The 12,741-nt window shown below is 43.0% G+C and overlaps 1 protein-coding gene across 2 annotated transcripts in view; it reads right to left on the bottom strand.

Annotated features, from left to right (window-relative positions):
• The window catches only part of KLHL1 (kelch like family member 1), a 442,456-nt gene that overhangs the window by 273,803 nt on the left and 155,912 nt on the right, over positions 1 to 12,741 (bottom strand). The gene's annotated exons all lie outside the window — the stretch shown is intronic.

Raw genomic sequence — 12,741 nt, 5'->3', positions numbered from 1 at the left:
ACCACAAGGGGCTTTCCCTGAACAAGCAGAAGCCCAAGTTTGAGAACCACTGGTGTAAGATACTATTAAATATGAGCAAAGACATCAACATTTAGTGGAAACAAATCGTTTATTTAGGACACATTACCTATAGAAAATTAATTGCTTAATTGCCACCATCTATGGCTGGTTTGTCTGGGGACATAATTAGTATAAAACTAATATACTGAAAAAAATATACATATCAGGAATATCCTATTTCTTTAAGACCCAAACACCAGATCTTTAAACATTCATTCAAATGTCATCTTATAATAATGTGACTTTGTCCTTTGTCAGGTATGGATATTTACAGAAAATAATAGGATCAGAAAATGTTTGGGGGAAACCTAAACATAGAATGAGTCCTACACACCGTAGTAAACCATAACAATAGTCCTCATCTTATATTCTCAGAACAGTCAATGCACAAGTGCATAGCTGCTAGAGGGAGCAGGAACAGCCCTGGGAGATGCTCATTCCCCTTGCATGAGGATGTGTATTCAGTACCAATCACCACATCAAGATCTGATACATTCACATACTTATTCAATCAGGCCTTTAATGACAATAAGAGAAAAATACATCACAATACATCACTTAAAAAAAAGACAATACCTTTTATTTGGCTCTCAAGAGACTCCTAACTGATTCATGATCAAAGTATTATTTAATACTTGGAAACATTCTGTCAGATAAAGCCTCTCAAGTAGCAGTTAGCAAGCCATTTTGTTTTAAATCTCACATCTAAGGCATGATCTTATTCCCATGTGACAAATGCTGTATTGTTTCTTATTTATTAATTATTGTCTTAGATTTAATACCCTAGCTGTAAATTAGACAATTAGACTTTGAAGTAATGGCTGATTAAAAAAACATCAAAGATTGGCTAAACTTCACAGGATAACTTTACTGCATTAAAATGCTATTCACAGATTTGTAGGCTTCCAATGGATAAAAATACTGTGTAAAAATGCACTGATTAAATAAAGTTGAACAATATTCTTTTAAAACAATTAAATATCTTTTCTCTAATTTTCACCATTCATAACATAGTCATAAATTATTTATGTTATATTATAACATATCCAAATAAAGGAAGAATTCCTGACCTAACTCAGAGGTGCAGTGGATGGAAAAATATAGCAATGAAGGACAGGAGTGCTATCCATTTCTCTTGCCAAGCCTCTCCAAGGGCAAGCAATGGGGATTGTGAAGAGGCTACTTGGACTAGCCATCTGCACTAGCACGCCCACACAAACAAGCCAAGATTTTGGCTAGTGACTAGTTAGAATTTCTTTTAAAATAGTCTCCAGCAATATCTGAGTAACATGTTAATAGTGAAAATAGCTGTATTAGCAATGGAAAAGACCAATTAATTCCACAACATTCTAAAACTTTTCTCCCCTTTAATATTATTATTTATTAAACAAGTGAAATTCAATTGAAAGACACCTCCTAATTATTTTTTTTCTGAAAGGTAACACTTTATTAAATCATACTTGTGCTTCACAAACATCCAATATTCAAATGGAATTAAAAAAAAATAGAAGATATCAAAGGGCTCGATTAATCTATAGTGATCTGCTGCTTTCTGCACCTCTCGAGGGTGCAAATAGTTGTAAATCTTGGCCTGGAGATATGCTGACCTATTCAACAGAAAGGTCAGTTGTCTCATGGATGTCATTTTCCCAACTACTGCACTGCCCATAGGAATATATTAATTCAGGGATCGGCAACCTTTGGCACGCAGACCGCCAGGGTAAGGCGGTTTGTTTACCTTCTGCGTCCGCAGGTTCGGCTGATCGCAGCTCCTACTGGCCAAAGGTTGCCAATCCCTGTACTAATGAATCTCTCTTCCTTTGAAGATCATTACATCCAGTTCTTCACATAGATGATTCATGGAGAGAAAAATAATTTGTGGGGGGAGAGGAATTTAATCCAGGTAGATTGACTTCTTAATTGCACCAACTGTTAGCTGGAATTGCAACCTGCTCCCAATAACCCCCAAAACTTTCTGTTTCCACTTGCAACATGTTATGTACTGGCAAGCTTTTCCTATTTTATTTCTGTCTGACTTCTTTCATAGTACAATGATGCCTTACAATTTTCCCAGCAGCCTTGTGACAGCCTAGGCCCCTATGATCACTCTGTTAAAAGGTTATGATATATTCTGTACAAAGTACATCTTGTGAGTATCATTTGACAACTCGGTCTGCTGAACATTACTGTCCTGGTAAAATGTGTGTATCATCATTGTATGTACAATTATAAGATTCTACTCTATAACATTGCTGTAACATGCTCCAGAGTTAGAAAGCAGGCCAAAACAGTTTTGCAGAGACAACAAGGCTATAACTTAGTTAACTGAACATTATCAAGCAGGGGAGAACGTGTGAACAAGAAATTTACATTCCATCACAGGGATGACTCACATCCACAAGAGACTGTTTTTCACCATGACTGAACAAGGATGTCTCTAGTACAAGAAATTGAATTATAAAGAGGGAAGAAAAATGCTTGACCTAACTCTCCTCCTTCATCTCTGCTAATGACATCAGCGACTCCTAAAGAACTGAACTTTGTGTGTGTGTGGGGAGGGGGGCAAAGAGATCCTGGCTGAAAAGAAACTCAGCCAGTGGACTGCAAAGCATCTGATGAGAAAGATATTTTCTTTAAGTCCCTTTTAGCTTGTTAAGTTAGATGTCAGTTGCATTTCATCTTTTATTTATTTTGTAACCAATCCTCACTTTTATGCCTCTTTACTTGTAGTCACTTAAAATCTTACTTTTGTTTCAGGTAGTTAATAAATGTATCTTATTGTTTTGTCTTAACCAGTGTGTTTGGATTAAATGGGTGGGAAACTCCATTTGGGATAGCAAGGCTGGTCATATAATTTTCCTGTGATGAAATGACGGACTTTATATGAGCTTGCACTGTTCAGTAGTGTGCTGGGCAATACAGGATGCCCATTTCTGGGGGAAAGTTTGGGACTAGAGAATCTTCTGGTGTTCTTCTGCAGTGTGATTCATGACTGGCTAGCTAGTAGCACTCAATGCTGTGTAACTAGGAGCAAGTTACAAGCTGGAGGCTGTGTGTTAACTAGCAAGGAGTGGCTGTTCTTGAGTAAAGCAGTGTAAAAGGCATGCAAAGTTGGAGAACTGAGGAGACACAGCTATTCAGCAGTCCAGATGGTACCCTGGGTAATGCCACAAGTCTACATACAAATGTCCAGTCACACAGCAGGAAACATCTAGGGGGTTCCTTACTGCATAAGGACATTTAGGGCCTGATTCTTCTCATACTAGTTTATTCCATTGACCTCAGTGGAATTGCTCCAGATTTACAGCAGTGTAAATGAGAAGAGAAAGACACTAATGGCGTCTGCTTCAGCATCTTAAGTCCTTTAACATTTAGAAATATATTTCATTAAAAATATTGCCCTTTTTCTGATGGTGAGACACAAAAGATACTTTACTTGATGCAGTAATATAGAATTACATAAAAATACTTCATGTTATGGGTCTGCAGAAAATGCTCGATTTTAAAATAGGCAACCTGGTTTGAATAAAAATAGAGCTGAACCTTCACCAAAAATTACTGGCGAAAGCCTTCCCTCAAGATCAAAATAATTTGATTACTTCTCTCTACCATTCATTCATTATTTGTTACCTTTGGTACTTCATGGTTTCAACGGGTACTGGAAGTGGAAGAACAAAAATGAAGGCTACAGTAGGGGGAACTGTATCCTGGAAAGCAATGATTGTGAAAAGGAGTTAGTGCTCAAAGTGGACAAGGAACAAAACATGAGCTCCCATGGTGGCCAGAAGGGTTAATGCAGCCCCCAAATGTATAAACAGGTGAGTAGGAGTCCTTCAGGAGCTCGATCTGTTTAATTTATTAAAAAGAAGACTGAAAGGTGACTTGATCATAGTGTCTAAGTAGCTTCACAGGGAGAAAATACCAAGTATTAAAGAGCTCTTTAACCTAGTGAAGAAAGGCACAACGAGAACCATTGACTGGAAGCAGCAGCGTATTATCGCCTAGGCCAACAAGGCCTAGGCCTAGGGCGGCAAATTTGCAGGGGCAGCAAATTTAAAAAAGCAGCCCAGCATTTTTGTAATCGCGGCATCACGCGCGCCGCGATTCTACCAATCATGATAGTGTGTATTGAAACTACCAATGACGGCGCAACGTGACGCCATTTAGTAAACAACATACTCCGGACTGGAGTCGCGACAATCCTAAGCATTAACAATATGACCGGAAGGAAGAAATTAAGTGGTTCTCAGTTAAAAAAAATGCTATACAAAAGAAAGAAAGGGAAAATGAAATGATAGCAAAAATGCGCAAAATTGATTCCTTTGTTGTATCAGTTAGTGCCGACAGTGAGACAGAAAAAAAAGTTGAAATAAGTAGTAAAGTAAAAAGTGAAAATATTGGTGTTAATATTGAAAATATTGATGTGTATAAAGTACATATTAAAACTAATGAAGAAATTCCGGCTGCGGTTAGTGTTGAAGAAAATGTTCTAAATACTAGCGAATCAGAGACTACCGGGAATCATGTTGATCTGGATATCTTTGACAATACTGCAGACATTTGTGAATCACGTCAATCAGAAATTCAATCTGACATTGAAATATCTACCATAAGTGACGATCCGGCCCAATGGATATTGAATGATGCTACAATTGAGTATTTATCAACGCATGGTATTAAACAAAATATCAATAGTGATTTTACTAACTCAAAAGGACAATATACTGATAAAATGTGTGTTCTAACAAAAAATGTGTTTGAATGACAGCTTTTAAATGGTGAAGTAAAGCCACAGCAATATCTTGTATATTTGGAGAGCAAAGGAGCCGTGTTTTGTGCCCCATGTCGATTATTCGGAGGGATCTCTAGTCTGGCAACGAGTGGATATCATGACTGGAAAAACATATCAGCTCGACTATGTGAACATGAAAATTCGACTGAACATAAAATATGTGTACTGACAATGGTGAGGAGAGGTGAGATATCTGGAAGAATTGATACGAATTTAAAATTTCAAATGGAAGAAGACATTATTTATTGGAGAATTGTATTGAAGAGGAGTGTAGCAGTGGTAAAGAAACTTTCAAGCAGAGGACTTGCATTTAGAGGTAAGGTGGAAAAAATTGGATCACCTTATAAAGGCAATTACATGATGGCCCTTGAGCTTGTCGCAGAATTCGACCCATTTTTAGCAAGTCACATTGCATGTTACGGAAATGAAGGTCGAGGTAACGTATCTTATCTTTCATCCTATCTATGTAATGAATTTATAAAATTAATGGCTTCAAATGTGATCTCAAATATTATTAAAGAAGTAAAAGAAGCCAAATATTTCTCGATAAGCGTTGACTCAACTCCCGACATATCTCATGTTGCTCAATTGGCTTTTATACTGAGATATGTAAACGATGATGGCATACCAGTAGAGAGGTTTCTTTGTTTTTTACCAAATACTGGCCACAAATCAGAACAGTTAGCTGATGCTGTACTTTCAACTTTGGATTGTTATGGATTAGATATCGCAAACTGCCGTGGCCAGTCGTACGACAATGCCACTAACATGTCTGGTGTATATAGCAGGTTGCAAGCAAGAATTAAGAATAGAAATCCTTATGCTGTCTATGTGCCTTGCTCTGCACATTCTTTAAATCTGGTTGGAGTATGTGCAGCAGAAAGTTGTCAAGAAGCATGTTCATTTTTCTCAGCTGTCCAACATCTTTATTCATTTTTTTCTGCCTCTACTCACCGGTGGGAGATTTTACTATCTAATTTGAAGCCAAGCAGTAAAGTAATAAAAAGACTTTCTGAGACTCGATGGTCAGCTCGAGTGGAAGCTTGTCATAATTTGAGTGAAAACTGGAATGCTATAATTAAAGCCTTAAATACAATAAAGGAAGATGCTACTGAGAAACCTGTTACACGTAATGAAGCTGCAGGCCTGCAGCGAAAACTCGATCAACTTGAGGCAGCTTTTATGGCTGTATTTTGGAGCTCACTCTTGGAAAGATTTCATATAACTAGCCCCAAACTGCAAAATGTTTATATCGATATACAGACAGTTGTAGAACTCTACAACTCACTAATAGGATACATTAACTCTATATGGGATTTGTTTGATATGTACGAAGAGAAAGCCAAAGAAAAAGCTGAAATTGGAGACTACACATTTGACACAAGGCAAAAAAGAAAGTGTAAGCTGCAAGCTGAGGAGACACGCGAAGTTGAAGTGGAAATGTGTGGTAGAGATCAATTTAAAGTAGATACCTTTTTAACAATACCTGACCTTGTATGTTCCAAATTAAAATGCAGAAGTAATGCGTATCAAGAAATTTATGGCAGATTTCAGTTTCTCTCTAACATTACCAATACTTCAACAGCAGATATAACAGTTCACGCTAAAAAAGTACAGCTATGCTACCAAGGAGATTTAGAAGACTCATTCGTGAATGAGTGTCTACATTTTCGATCGTATTTGGAAGGTGTCAAAATTCCTGAAAATGAAAAGAAGTCAATTATAAGATATTGCAGCCTTCTTTGAAATCGAAACATTCATTCAGTATATCCAAATCTTGATATTTCCATCCGAATGTTTGTTTGCACACCTGCTACAAACTGTTCAGCGGAACAATCATTTTTGGCATTAAAAAGGGTGAAAAACTATTTGAGGGCTAATCTCACTGAAGAAAAATTAAACTCCCTTTCTTTCCTGACAATTGAAAAGGATCTAATAACGTCTCTGGATTATACAGAATTAATTAATAAGTTTGCTGCTTAAAGGTGTAGGCATGAACAAATGTAATTACTTACTACTCAAATACTTTTATTTCTTTCATTGTATCTACATAAAATAAAAAATAAATATTTGATATACACCGGATCCCCGCTTGAATGCGGCATTTTGGATCCATGTGCGGTCCTGCGCTATAAGCAAAATTGCGCTATACAGACACATGTTCAAGCGAGGGTCCGCTGTACTCGTAATTTTATTTATAATAAAACTTGTAAATGTTCAATTATTTTAATGATATTTAGATGTATTTTAGTTCAAACAAATCTGTAAAAAAACTAAAACAAGTTCATATGGGGCCAGCCGCCGGGGGCGGCAATTATTTCAGGGCCTAAGGGCGGCAAAATCATTGATCCGCCACTGACTGGAAGTTGAAGGCCAACAAATTCAAATCAGATATAAGGTGCATCTGTTTGACAGTGAGGGTGACTAGCCACTGGGACAAACTACCAAAGAAGTGGTAGATTCTCCATCTTGTGATGACTCCAACTCAAGATTGGATGTTTTTACTTAAACACAAGCTACTGGAGTCAATATAGGGGTAACTGGGTGAAATTCTATTGCCTGTGTGTTATGCAGGAGGTCAGACAAGATGATCTAATAGTCCCTTCAACTTTAAAAAAAAATATGAATCTGATCTCTTTGAGCTGTGTTCTGCTACCATGACAAGCAGGGGTGGTAGAATTGAGCAATTTACTTTTTGCTAATTAAATCTAAAATGGGTTGCAATATTCCTTTTTGTATTTGCCTGTAGCACCACTTTTCATATAAATATATACAGGAAGATGTTTGTGGGGCAGAAAAGTTAGGATGAGAGGGCTAGGTTCACAAAGGGAGTTAGGTGTTGCAATGCCTATTAAAAACTCACTGGGATGCACAAAGCTTGAGTTAGGCACTCAGGCTTCCAACACAATGAGTGTAGGGAAATGGGCACCTAAAAATGGGATTCACAAAAGCCAACATGCTGAGCAGGGAGCCACCTAAGATAGCTAATAGGAGATGCCAATGAGGGGCGTATGTGTTAAGCATCACCCCTCTCAGGGAATTCAGTCTAGCACCTATCTCTGTTTGGGATTCTCAGCTCTGAGCCCTCTGTTGGGGTCAGACACCTAAATAATCCGGTGAGTGGAAGCGGGGGAGAGGAGCTCCTTCATTACTGTCAGCCCGGAGGTTAGGGTACTCACCTCAGATGTGGGAGACTCCTACTTCAAGTCCAGCCTCCAGCTGATAAGAAGGGATTTGAACAGTGATCTGCCACCTCTCAGATGAATGCTCTAACCACACTACCTAGCATGCTGTCTTTTGGGGATAACGTTCTAATGTCTCTTTCATTCATTGTACATGGAGCCTACACACCTAATTGACGTTTTGTAGATCACATTGTTATTCCAGCGATTTTCTAGGTGCCTATAAGATAGGCTTTGTGACACTCAGCAATGCAATGTTCAAGTCCCTTTTTGGATCCAGCCCTAAATTTCTGCTAGATTTTGTGAGGGAGGATGGTCTGTAGTCCCCTTGTCTGGGGCCCTGATCAGTTCCTCCCCAGCTTTGGATTCTTGATGCCCTGAAGAGAACTACACAGAGTCCGGGACAGAGGAGGCAGCTGACACCTCCACTCTCCAGAAAAAGGAGGGAGCCCATGTATACTGGACATTGGTTGGCCCATCAGGCCATTACTCTTTTGTTCTAAATTTGCTTCCATGAGGTGAACATTTTGTATGAATGCCTTTTATTCTTTCATTGCTGGTAGGATAGTGAGTGCTTTCTCCATCTCTGTAGACAGTTTTATTTTGGTGACTATTAGTATTAACACGAGTCCTTCATGGGCTATTATTGTCATAACAGTCATTAATCTGAGTACTTCCTAATATTGATTTTAGATCTTTGCCTATTTCTTTCCATTATTATTTGATCACTAAGTACTCCAACATTATGTGTTTGCATTTGTCCTTTTCTGATTTGTATCCCCAGAGAAATTCAGGCCTGCTCATTTCACTTTATAGGGCACAGTTTAGGAGTTTTAGGTGCAATATACTTTTAGAATGGTACAGTATCTATGGAGGTGGGCTCGGAGTTCACTGCTTGGCAGCTTGCAGTACTGTTCTTCCAAAGACAGCATTGTCTCTGGCCTGCTGGGTAAGCGCATAGTGGGATATGAAAGTATGGACCAATGACCAGGTGGCCGTTCTACAGATGTCCTGAATAGGCACTTGTGCTAAAAAGGCTGCTGAAGAGGCCTGAACCAGTGTTGGCACAGCCACACCGGCGCTATGAGGATGACCTTCACCCTTTCCTGTTTGATCTTCTTGAGGACCCTGGGCAGCAACAGCACCGGAGGGAAGGCGTACATCAGAGCCCCCGATCACAGGAGCAGGAAGGCATCTGACAGGGATCCCTTGTCCCTGCCCTGGAACCAGCAGAAGATGTGGCATTTTCTGTTCTGCCTGGACACAAATAGGTCCACCTGGGGAGTTCCCCACCTGTGGAAGATAGAACTGACCACCTTCTGGTAAAGGGATCACTCGTGGTGAGTCGAGAATGTCCTGATAAGGCAGTCTGGCCCTTGGGAGGTAAGCGGCCACAAGATAGATGCCGTGCTGCAGACAGAAATCCCAGAGCTGGAACACTTCCTTACAGAGGGCAGACGACCTGGCTCCCCCGTCTGTTGATGTAGGAGACCATGGCCACGTTGTCCGTTAGGACCTGAACCGCCCTGCCTTGTATGTGAGTAAAGGCTTGGTAGGCTAGGCGAACCACCCTGATTTCCCTGATGTTGATGTGCAGGGACCAATTGTAACTGGACCAATGGCCTTGAGTACTGAGATCGCCCAGGTGGACTCCCCAACTGAGGTCCGAAGCGTCGGAGACGAGAGTCACTAACTAGACCGGGGCCGTGAAGGGGACTCCCTCCAGCAATGACATGGGATCTTGCCACCAGGTAAGGGACAACAGTACACTCTCTGGAATCCTGATCACCCAGTCCATACTGTGCCAGTTGGGGACATAGATTGATGCCAGCCACGCCTGTACGGGCCTGAGGCAGAGTCACACATGCTGGACCATGAAAGTGCATGCTGCCATTTGGCCCAAAGTCTTAGCCACATGTGGGCAGTGGTGAGTGGATGGGCACACAGAGACAAGATGAGGCCCACCATGGCTCAGAACCAAGTCTCGGGGAGGAAGGCTCTGGCTCGAGTGGAGTTGAGTACCACCCCAATTCTATACGTTGCACTGGAGTGAGGGTTGACTTTTTATCGTTTATTATTAGGCCCAGCTCACGGCAGGTGGAACAGACCAGATCGAGATGCCTCCGCACCTGATCTGAGGACCAGCCCCTTATCAACCAGTCATCGAGGTAAGTGTGGATTTGGACCCCCGACATTGCAGATAAGCAGCCTCTGGTGCTACTCACTTGGTGAACACTCTTGGAGCCAACGAGAGACCAAAGGGCATTGCCGTGAACTGGAAATGGCGCTGGTCCAATGTGAAACAGAGGAAACCAGCCCCAAGAATATGGAAATATAGAAGTACACAGTCCTTTAAATCGAGGGTGGCATACCAGTCTCCTGGAACCAGGGATGGGGTGATGAAGGCCAGGGAGGCCATACGAAACTTCAACTTTTTGAGAGACTTGTTGAGACAATGCAGGTCTAGAATAGGTCTAAGGCCCCCTTTTTCCTTCAGAATGATGAAATAGCAGGAGTAAAATCCTCTTCCTTCCATGTCTTGCGGAAACTCTTCTACTTCCTCTAGGCGCAGGAGGTTTTAACCCCCTGAACAAGGAGTTGCTTATGAGAAAGGTCCTGGAAGAGGGATGGGGAAGGGGGATGGAAGGGTTAGTCAGCTACAAACTGCAGGGTATAGCCCAACAAGACTTTGTCGAGCACCCACCGGTCGGAGGTAATATGGGACCAAGCTGACTGGAAAGGGCGGAGGTAGTTGAGGAAGATGGGGAATGGATCCAGTGCAGTGACTGGGGTATCATCCTCGGGCACACCCTCAAAATGACTGCTTTTGGCTGCTTTGGTCCCTAGAAGGACCTGGCTGGGCAGCTGGACAAGACGACAACTGGCAGCATTGCTTAAAACCTCTGTCTTTGTCTTTCTTTTTGTAGAAGCTGGATCAAGGAGTACCTCAAGACATCGACAATGGCAAAGGCGGGGGGGGTGGAATGTTTTTTTTTTTGGCTTGCTGAGGAGTATGTAGGCCCAAGGATCAGAGGGTGGCCCGGGAGTCTTTAAGGCCATGGAGCCTAGAGTCAGTTAGCTCCAAGAAGAGCCCCATTCCCTCAAAAGGGAGGTCCTGGAGGGTGGATTGCATGTCCTTGGACAGCACGGAGGTCTGTAACCAGGAGCTACGCCTCATGGCTATTGCAGAGGTGACCACCCTGTACGCCGAGTCTGTGGCATCCCAGGTCATCTGGACGACACCCCTGTCCACCACCTTACCCACTTCTATCTTGTGACGAACTTCTGCCCCCCGATCCTGTGGGAGGCTCTCTTTGACCTTGCCGACGGAGTGCCATGGGTTGAAATTGTATCGGCCAAGGAGGGCCTGATGGTTAGTGACCCTAAACTGGAGGCTCGCTGTTAAATAATTTTTTCTGCCAATTAATTCCAGCCTCTTGGCATCCTTATTTTTGGTGGTGCCACTCACCTGGCCCTGCCTGGCCCTTTCGTTGACAGCAGACACAATCAGGGACCCCACAGGAGGGTGTGCGTACAAGTATTCAAACCTCTTTGTGGGGACGTAGTACTTCTTTTCCGCCTTCTTGGATGTGGACAGAATGGAAGATGGGGTCTGCCACATCAATGTGGCGATCTTTAGGACCCCGGGGTGAATGGGCAATGCGACCCAGGCTGGGGCACAGGAGGGAATGACATTGAATAAGTCATCGGGTTCCTCAGCTAGTTTCTCAACCTCCAAGTTCAGGTTGGCCACCACCCTTTTAAGTAGGGCTTGGTGCTCCCCAAAGTTATCAGGAGGGCTACTAGTTTGCAAGGGCCCTGCCACTGCCTTATCTAGGGAAGATGAGGATGACTGCACCGCCCGAGGCTGGGAGGCATCCCCTTGCTGCATCAGGGACTGCTCTTCAACAGCCAGGGCCTCCCGCGGAATTACCGCTTCGGATTCAGCCCCTTGCTTCAACACTGGTGCCGGCTGTGCCGGGGGTAGCTTGTTCGATGCAGCCTGAGAGGAGCGGTGGGAGTACAGTGCCTGCATAACAGGCACCTCCCCACAGGTTCCAGTACTGCCACTGAGATGGACATTGCCCTTGACACCATGCCGGTGCTGCGGGTGCCTTGGCGGGCTCCCAGCTGGGAGACAATTCTGGAAGGGCTGAACTGTCCCTCTGACCCAGAACATTGTTCTTCTGATGACAAGGGTGGGGCTGTGGAAGTCTGAGTCTGTAGACTGACTCATGTGGGTGACCAGTACGGGAAAGGCGGGGGCCGGTGCCTGCCCGAAGAATGGTACAGGGACCCCGGCGACTGCTGCTGTGACCAGGAACGGTCTTGTGTTGGATGGGACCAATGCCTAGGAGATTTGTGAGGCAATGGTGACCAGCGCCTTGGCAATCTCTGGTGGGAGGACCATTGGTACCGAGAGTACGGGGATCTGCATCGTGAGGCCAGAGTCCCATGTCTTGTAGGCGGAGACTGTGGTGTCAGAGATCTGGGCCTTCTGGCCGGAGACCGGGCTTGCGGTACTGGGATCCTTAGCTATGGCGAAGGGGAACAACACCTGCGGTCCGTGGACTGGGGGGCATTCCACTGCCTTTAGGGGCAGTCCCATCACAGACTTGGTCATTTGAGCTGGTATCTTGGTGGGATCTGTCATGCGGCCAGGCGTCTGCAGTGCTGGTCAGCCTAACTGTTCTTTGGCCACTAGGC

This window comes from Emys orbicularis, chromosome 1 (genome assembly GCF_028017835.1).
Source record: "Emys orbicularis isolate rEmyOrb1 chromosome 1, rEmyOrb1.hap1, whole genome shotgun sequence".
NCBI classification, from domain to species: Eukaryota; Metazoa; Chordata; order Testudines; family Emydidae; genus Emys; species Emys orbicularis.
This window is presented reverse-complemented; position numbering and strand designations above follow the sequence as displayed.